This window comes from Castanea sativa, chromosome 9 (assembly GCF_040712315.1).
Source record: "Castanea sativa cultivar Marrone di Chiusa Pesio chromosome 9, ASM4071231v1".
Classification (NCBI taxonomy): Eukaryota; Viridiplantae; Streptophyta; class Magnoliopsida; order Fagales; family Fagaceae; genus Castanea; species Castanea sativa.
Window position 1 is genome coordinate 32,479,920 of NC_134021.1, and position 10,126 is coordinate 32,490,045.

Consider the following 10,126-nt stretch of genomic DNA (forward strand, 5'->3'; position numbering starts at 1 on the left):
ATTTCATTTCATTTTTTTTTCCATTCTTTTATCTTGCTTAAATACACTCAAATGAGGAAAATTTGGACCAACCCTCGATAGGGACGACTGACCCTCAACAGGAGGGACAACTGAAACTCAAAAAGGAAGGTCAACACTTGAAAAGGAAGATCGATCAGTCCCTAAAAGGGAGGATCAGCCCCTAAAAAGGATGATTGGTCCCCGCGAGGGATGATCCTCCTAGAGGCCGACGGATCGGATGATCCCTGATTCGAACAACCCATCCCCTAGGGTTTCCCACGGCTTACGTGGGACCCATTCACACATCCTCACATGGAAATTACTTGCACATCACGACCAAAGGATTTACCACGTAATCAAATCTCTTATAAATTGAAAGGTGATCCCGAGTATCTTGGGACCCTTCTCTCTACAAGGAAATTCCCCCGTATCAAGGGATTCGAGTCAGTTCCCTTCCACTATATAAACCATAAACCTTACCCTTCTTAAGGTACGCAAATTCTCCTTAGCTCAAGCATTCTTGAGTTCTTGGAAAGTCTCAATTACTGACTTAACTTTCAGAGGATCTTTGGTTAGTACCCCACTGGTATCCTTTGATTGGTTATTCTCTTTTGTTCTTCAAGTACATCCATTGGCACGCGTGTGGACGATCAACTCACTGATGATTTTGTGCATCATCACACTTCATTTCATTCCATTCCTTTCTATTCCCTTATGTTTCATTTCATTTCCTTATAAACTCCCAAACAAAGCCTAAAGTACCAAATGTGAAGTATCGAAACTTCCAAGAGTTAAAAAGAAATATGAAGTACCAAAGCATCCAAGAGTTTAGAAAAATAAATGCAATCCCAAATACAAATAACTTGCCTAAATTGTTTTGAAAGCAAATCTAAGAAATTCATAAAATAAAAGATAACAAATAATAGGTTAGATATCACAACCTGTTAATGCCTCTTCAGAATCCTTCTCGTTCTCACAGTAGCAGACAAGCTAGTTCCTCTATCTGATATTTGCTCGTCTCCTTTCTCTATTATGCCACTTTCATACAACATCCATGAATAATGGATCCCCTTTATCTTAAGATTCCCCAACTATTCATATAATGTAATTTCTTTCCTCATAAGTGGGCTACGAAGACAAAGACAAAGACAAATGATGACTAGTGACAATGCATAATAACAAGTACAAAAGAGAGCAAATAACAATGGGATTATACTTAAATCATGAACCTCAATAATTTTAGGATACACGTTCTCATTTTGCCATCGAGGAATAGGCAACTCCCTAATTAGCCCTATTCAATGAAAACTAGCACATCCATGGGGGATAAGTTGGAGTCATTCCCTTTAATGAACCACCGAAACTACCACCAAAAGAACCTTCTTGAAAAGAGACAAACAAATGGGGTTAGTAAAGCATAGTTAGGACAAGCAACAAGAAGGAACATGAAGATACTTGCAACGGAAGACATAGAAAATCTTTAATGACCCTCATAGTGTTGAATGCCTCATAATCCTCCTTTGGGCTATGGAGGTGTGAATGAAAAGAAAAACTAATCTACCTTGGGAATAGCTCATCCAACTAGAGATCATAAGGGTCAATGGCAAATGTAAAAGGGTTGAAAAGGACGAAAACCAAACCAAGGCCACCATATCACCTAATCAAGCCTGAGATGATCTGTAAAATTGCTTATCCAATTGAGTCTCTTTATCTTTTAGTTTTCTTTTAAGTCTTTTTTCTTTATTTAAAGTTTCAACATTTTTTAATTTTTCATTTTAGTTTGCATTTTTTAGTTTCACTATTTTCTGCTTTATTTGTTCGCTTTCAAAATAGATTGGTAACATGCCTAGAGTAGAGATGTAGCTTAAATACAATTCATGCCTCTAGGGTGCATACACAATCCTAATAAAAAATCATAAATCTATTTGCTCTTCTTTTGTAAATGCATATGGAGCTGACATCATGTATGTCCCTTTCCTTCTACAATCTCTTGAATGGTAACATGCTTAGGGTAGGTTCTTCAATAGTATAAACATACTTCATTAACCCTAATTAGGCGTTGAATCTTTTCTCCGCCCTAACCCCTAAGCTAGTACGCAGTGTATTCTTGAACTCATGTATTATGATGGGTCCACATTAGACAACAACCTAGAGAGTCATTCAATTGGTAGATGCAATGGCATTTATGAACCACAGCTTAGGCCTTAGACGGCATGATTTCTTCTTGTTCTAATAACTCATTAATTTCTCTTAGCGTAATGTCAAGGATGTGATTGTTATGAGAAAGAGAGAAGAAAAGAAAAGAAAGAGCAAAAAGGCATAAAACAAAAATTCCATGTGTTAAAAAATGGGTCAACCCAAATTGAACCATCATTGTTTTGAGTTCGTGTCAACCTATTCATGGATCTAAAAACCCTGTTCTACCCATATTTCCCTGTAGGTTCAGGTGGATGAAGGAGTCTAGGTTAGGCAAATCAATACTGTACCAAAGAAGCTATTAAACCAGTATTGGTACTCCTAAAAAATGTACCAAAAAAAATTCGAATCATACTAGCCTATACTAGCTATATTTTGGGTGTGTTAGTTGGTACAATAAAAAATATTAAAAATGTTAGAAATTTGATTTTTTTTAATTATACAAAAATGTTATTTAATCTAATGTACAAACATTTATATGTATAGAAATATATAAATAAAGGCAATCCCAAAATGATACACTGGTATTAACCAATACTGAAATGTTTTGTTCCCTTGGCCAAACTGAAATGACCTACAGTACAAAATTGACTCTTTTGGTCTAGGTCCAATTTTATATAGTTCATAGTGGGTCCAATTTTACTAGGTTTAGTTTGTAGTAAGGTTGGTCAATTGCCTTTGTTGATAGTGTTCCAAGACTCCCATGTCGTTCATCAAGTAATGTAAATTTTTTTATATGTTTTTCAACTAACCCACTTTTTTTTCCAATGATGGTCCTATTTTTTTAACTTTTAATTATAACTTCAACTATTTTTATCTGTTTGAATAAAATAGTATTTATTTGAAAATAAAATTATTTCAAAATTCATAAAAAATATTTTTTATAGCTATTTATACTACTATTTAAGGAGTTTCCCCTATTTATGCTCATCATTTTTGTGGTTCTAAGATACTTCGTTCCTATTCATTTACAAGTTTTCAACTAATGAGGATAAATTCGGAGAATAAAACCCGTATATTTTAACAACCCACTAACCCATGTAAGCTTTGTCAGTTTACAACTCAATAACATTTATCTCTCATTCTTCTTCAAATTGAACAGATTTAATTTTAGCTCCACATCCTCTTATTTCGTCTTCTTCTTCTTTTTCTTCTACTTTCAGATTTGGGTTCTAAGAGCATGTTTGGTAGCCTGTAATGTAATAGTTATTCATATGGTTTAACTATTCAGTAGTTTGATTATGTTTTTATTACAGAGAATACTCATTCCTTATGAATCGCTATTCTTTAAAATAAAAAATAATTATTCCTCTCTAAAAGGATTGTAATAGCTATTCTTTAGTAGCTAAAATAGCTCTAACATTAATATATTTCCAAATAAACAAACTTTCCATATCCACTTAACAATTATGAAAATAAATAAAAAAATCTTTAAAAAATAACTCATCTCTCTCTCAAATTTAAAAATATTATTTTCTAAGAAATATAATTGTATGAATAAGATATTTCCTAAATAGACCCTAAACTTTATTTTAATATTACAGTTCACAACCAAAATCATGAATAGGTTTAGTTATTCTATTACGACACATTAATTTATTCCCAGTAATAAAGATTATTGTAAGGGCATTGGGCCCAGTAATTTACCAAGGATGGTCCAACAAAGTCTTTTGGGCTAGAAACCCAAATCTGAGGACATCAAATGATCTAGGAGTACATGAATGTACCTCATAAAGAAAATGCCAAGTAAAGATATGATAAACGAGTGACCAATTATGTCCGAGGAATAGATTTGTCCTCGGGTTGTTAAGCCGAGGTCATAGGAAGAGAGGTTTAGGGTCCCCGGGTTATGTTATAAGAAATCCTATGACTACGGGAAGACACGACATACGTGGAGGACAATAGGAAGAGCGGTGGAATATCTAAGATAAAGCTGCTACCACCGCTCATACATTAAAAGCTCTGTGATTGATATACTGACTGCATAGATGGGAAGATGGGACCTGAGCATGAGATTTGGAACTTGGTCCTTGACCCCAGCGAACTTTGGGGAAGAATTGATGGGACAAGTATCCAAAGCCAGCGTTACAACCATGAGGTGGAGGATGATAAAGAGAAGAAGAGGAAGTATAAATAAAGGGAAAGACCTTCGGAAGAAAGGGGAGGCTTTTTTTGTGAAAAAAAAAAAAGACAATAGTATATGATAATCTATATTTGTAATCAACCTTAGGAATCAGTATTATAAACTATCCTCGGATTGTGTCCAAGGAAGAGCTTTCAGCCATACTCTTACAAATAACTCTTTATTTCGTGCCACTGGGCCCAGAGCCCGTTTCCTTTCTTTGTTATTTAAACCATCCTTGAAATCTAGATTACAAACCCACTCTCTACAAATTTATTGTAAAAAAGTCTTTCAAGCCCATTCCTTTTCGGTTGTAGATTGGGAATTTGAATTGTGTCCTTACAATTACCATTCTTGTTGTAATCCACATTCAGTGTACTAAACATGCCATAACATTGAAAAATTGTAAATATTATTCAATTATTATTTATATCTACTATATATGTTTTTATTAAGTTTAAATTATATTCGATATTCAAACCTTCCATTATAATCTTATCAAAATAAAAATAATTAAATATTAAGAACTTCCATAATTATCAAATTTCATAACTATATATATGAAGAGGTATAGGGTGTAGATGGTACAGCAAAGACATCTAAATTGAAAATTTGTTCTCAATTCTCCTTTTCCGTCATGGCTTTAAGTAAGAAACCTATTATGGCTACTCTATTGCTACTATTGTTGATAACAAGCCAAGGAAAATCAGGTGCGGTTGATTGGTTGTTTATTTGTTTGTTGTATTGTATGATATTTTTAATTGTATGGTATTCATAATAAAAGTAAGCATGCTTGATATCAGCACTACTTTTTAGATGGCTTAGAATACCAAGTTAATGTGTAAAAATTCAAGCCCTAGCTAGCCTTGAATAAGTGACATGAACTTCTAGTTTTTTTTTTAATCGATGGATAGTAGGTTGCATTGTAATCTTTGTGTTATAGATTGTAATCTTTGTGATGTAACACATGGAAAAAAAATTTATATACATGATAAAAGGTAAAATTTGTTTTATCAATGATCATTATAATTATGCAAAGTAGTTGGTCACGAATTCACATAATTGAGGTAATTGAGGTAATCTACAAAACGAGCTCAGCTGCTTACCAACTTTTAGAGTTCCTAAATGACTCCTATATGTTAGTAATTTATTACCTAATTATTAAGTACTCTTGGAGTATAGTGCATTGGTGTCAAAGTCCTACCTCTTAGCAACCACATTCATGTTGGATTCTACTTAGTAAAGTCATAATGGGTCTACCATAAATGTGATAAGAGAGAGTATCATGTACCTAATAAATTTATATGCACCTAGCTGTTAAGTTTTGGTGAATAAAGACATGCCTTTTCATTTCTTTTAATTTTTTAAATGAATATGCTCTATCTTAATTTGGTAGTTGGTAATTATATTCTTTTCTAAATAGTATGCTGAAAATAAAAAGAAAGTGCAAATAAGATTTAATTATTACATATGCATATTTTTAATGTGTAAACCGTTTAAAACAAAAATACTTTGAAAAATGCATGTTTTATATAATTAAACATATTAAATACATATTAAAAATTTCTCATATTATACTTGTACAAAAATACTTCAAATAAACCAAATGACTTTTATTGACAGTTAATTATTTATTTTGTTTAGCCATGTCATTATATATGTAAGGACTAGAATTGACCCTTAGCCCAAAAGATATGAATGATGGCCTAATAAGCCCACAACAATAGATTTGTAAGAGAGTGGATTTTTCAAGTAAAGACTTGATAAATCAAGTATAAGCCATAGTAGATTGGATTAGAGTTAGAATAATTGAGATGAATATTTTGAAGAGAAAAATGCTCCCTCGTCGAATCCGAGGATGATATGTTCTTATATATAATCTAACCTTTTCTAAGTATACAAAGTTCTTTCTTCTTCTTCTTCTTTTTTTTTTCTCTCTCTCTCTCTCTTTGCAAGATTCAATGCCCCCCTCTTTCATGGAGGCCTTCCCCTTATATAGTCTTCTTCCTTTTTTCCTTTCATCCTAGCCTTCCACTTGTTGATTATGTAGATCCTCTCTTAGATACTTATCCCATCAGAACCCTCCCAGAAGCTTTGGAGGCAACTGTAAGACTAAATATCCCTGTACTAGAGTCATTTCCATATAAATATGGCTATAAGAGTTGTTGCAGAACATTTAATGTGGTGGTGACAGCCTTCTTCTCAGATATTTCTTAGTTCACTGTTGACTTCTTTCTCTGAAGTTTATCCTCAAAAGCATGGTTACCTTCTGTACTGTATTCTCTAAGCAGCCAGACTCCACCCCTTCACAACGTATACTGAGGAGGTTTGGCTCCTCAAGAGATATCACTAGTTCGTCACTATTTATCCTCGTCCTCGACCTAAGGTCCCGTATGCTTACCCTATTGTTTGTTTATACTCAGGTTCCTTGACATCCTCGGGCGTGGCCTGCGACCCAATACTCCTACTTAATTCCTTTATCCTCACAATATATAATAATTAATTTAATGAAATCAATACTTTTAGATTTATATTTTATTATTTATATTAAACATCAACATTTTCTTGTTTTATTAATAATTTTTGAATTTTTTTCATCAATATTTTTATAAATGAAATATTTGATACTATTGCCATATATAATCTATACACTAGATTTAAATTTGTCAAAAAATAAAATCATTTGAAATTTTAATAACGTAGGACACTAAATACTCTTTTTTGGCTAAGTTAGTGCATGAAAGATGTAAAGTTGTGATTTCCAACTATGTTGTGTTAGTTTTAATTTCGTGCCAAATTTGATTGTAATTTCTTCAATCATTTTTTCCCTATATGTATATGGGTTTAATTGTAAGAGATGAGTGTGGGAGATTAGTAAAAACTCAAGCTTTAAAGAATGAACAAGTGGATTTCGTGACTATCTCGCGAGAAATTTACCCGCGGAAAGAGCCACATGTAGAGTACATAATTGGAAGATGAAGAGACATGCCAAACTGTATTTTTCACGAGTGTCTCGCAGGTAAGGCCTGCCCGCGAAGGACTCGTGAAACTCTCTGTTTGGCAAAAAGTTATGTTTTGTCTTACCATGTCTTTATCCACATTATATATACCTTTATTACCCACAAATTGTAAGGAGTGTTTTTCAGAGAGAAAACCCTAGAAAATATGCTTGAGACTTAGAGATTGTTATACCCACAATCATCTACACATTTCCTTGTGATTTTCCTCAACTCCTACCTCTCCACCTATATATCCTTGAGAGGTTGCTAACTCAAACACTTACCACACCCATTCTGAGTGTAAAGTGAGATTTTGGCATTGCTAAGAAGCATTGGGAGGAGTTATACATTGACGGATGCAATCGAGCTGAATTGAAGGATCGGAAAGCTAGAGAAGACAAGGCTCTAAGAAGTTAGTTGGTAGTAGAAGCTTGGAGGGCTCGAGTACATGGGGTAGACTAGGCTTGGAGAGTCTTTTGTTGTTCATGTACTCTGACTTTATTCTCTAATAGATCGATTTCGACTTGAAAAGTCGCGGAGAGGTTTTTCGCCGAGTTCTTCGGTTTTCTCTTTGATAACATGTCTCGGTGTTATTTTGTATTTATATCTTTCTTCCCTACTCTTTAAGCTTTCATTTTATTGATGATAATGGATGAATATGGCTTAGGGTAGTGTTAACGATTATTTGCGCTTATTTACTCTTGTTCCGCACTTAATATAAGTTAGAGTAAAACCTATCTATAAGAATATATTAAACATCAACTCCTTCATTCACACATTATGTATATTCATTAAAAACATAACTAAAATTTAAAGAAAAATGAGTACTACATTTCTTAAATTCTTAATTATTTAATTTTTAAAAAATTACATTCAACATGCATAATCATATTTTTGTCTTGAATTTTTTAGTCAAATTCATAATATACTTGCACATGTATGTCTATTTAGGTTTTTTCTTTCTTTTTTTTCCATTTCCATTTTTTATCTCATACTTTTTACAAAAAATTTTAAAATTTTGAGCAAAATGAAACACATACGTATTACATACCATACATATTTTGTCTCATACATTACTATCTATGGTTTTACTAAGATTTTGTAGTTATTGCATAAAGTATTATTATAATCCTTTATTAGAGTTTTTAGGATAAGTCCACCATGGAACTCTTAAAATTCTATCCTTAATTTTAAAATAAAATGATTAAATTTTAAAACTTTAGAAATGTTTAACCAGAGGTTTAGTTTCTATTTAAATTATTGATAATATGACAAAAATAAATAAATAAGATTTTATATATTCCATAATTATCCTAAAAACTCCAAATAGTTTTAATCCATTGGGTATGTATCTATACAGTTCCATCAAACAAATCTACCTTTGGTGTTAATTAACTTGTTTGTTATCTTGGTTTTATTTGATGCAGCTCCATTGAATACCTATACAATTCCTTCAAAAAAATTTATCTTTAGCGTTAATTAACTTGTTTGTTATCTTGATGCCATACGATGCAGCTGCGTAATCTATAGGAGTAAATTACGGAACAATTGCTGATAATTTACCACCTGCAACTAATGCAATAACATTGTATACCACCAATAGCATAGGAAAAATGAAGATTTTTTATCCAAATCATGCAACCCTCTAAGCCCTAAAAGGATCCAACATAGAGGTCATTGTTGGAGTTGTTAACAATGACCTTCAAGGTCTTGCCACTAGTCCTGCAACTGCAAATACTTGGGTGCAAACAAACATAATTCCCTACCCAGATGTCAAAATTAGTTACATTGCTGCTGGGAATGAAATAAAGCCCAGTGATCCATTAGCCCAATATGTTGGACCAGCTATCCAGAACTTAAATAGTGCAATTACAACTTCTAATTTACAAATCAAAGTTTCAACATTAATAGACATGTCATTGTTGGGAAATTCTTACCCTCCATCCGCAAGCTCATTTAGTGATAGTGCAAGTTCTTACATAAATGCAATCGTTAGCATCCTAGTAAGCACTAATGTACCACTTCTTGCCAATGTGTACCCATTTATTGCCTACACAATTGACCCAACAAACATTAAGCTTGAATATGACTTACTTACTTCACTAGGGATTGTGGTACAAGATGGTAACTTAGGGCATCAAAATCTCTTTGATGCAATTCTGGATTCTCTCTATTCTGCAATTGAGAAGATTGGTGGAGCCAATTTGACTGTCATTGTAACGGAGAAACTGAGAAATGACAGTCAAATTGGCTCCACCAATCTTCTCAATTGCAGAATAGAGAGAATCTAGAATTGCATCAAAGAAACATTGTAACGGAGAAACTGAGAAACATTTTGATCTATTCTCACCCACCAAGGAACCCAAGTACCAACTAACTTTCACTTAAAACACGTTTGATATACGGTAATAAAAGATATTATGATGAAATAACTAAAAAAATGCATTTGGTTTTAACATTTGTATAATGTAATAGAAGATATTATAATGAAATAAATAAAACGATGTATTTGGTTGTAACATCTATATCCATATCTATATCTATATCTATATTTATCTATTATATATATTATAAAAGTTGAATCTCCAAAACAAAAAGATGCAAGCTGCGATGACAATGTGTTTTTCTTAAATTACATAACAATTATATGTGTCAACATATTTATTTATTATCGTTTGAGTTTGAGTTTAGAAGGAAAAAAAATCTATTTGGTTTTGAGTTGTAACATTATTAGAATAAAATTTAAGATCTATTTTAGGAAATATCTCATTCATACAATTATATTTCCTAGAAAATAATATATTTTAAA

General features: G+C 32.5%; 1 pseudogene; it reads left to right on the forward strand.

The window, feature by feature from the left end:
* The first annotated feature begins 7,303 nt into the window (after positions 1-7,303).
* LOC142609055 (glucan endo-1,3-beta-glucosidase-like) lies at positions 7,304-9,608 on the forward strand (annotated as a pseudogene).
* Positions 9,609-10,126: the final 518 nt, after the last annotated feature.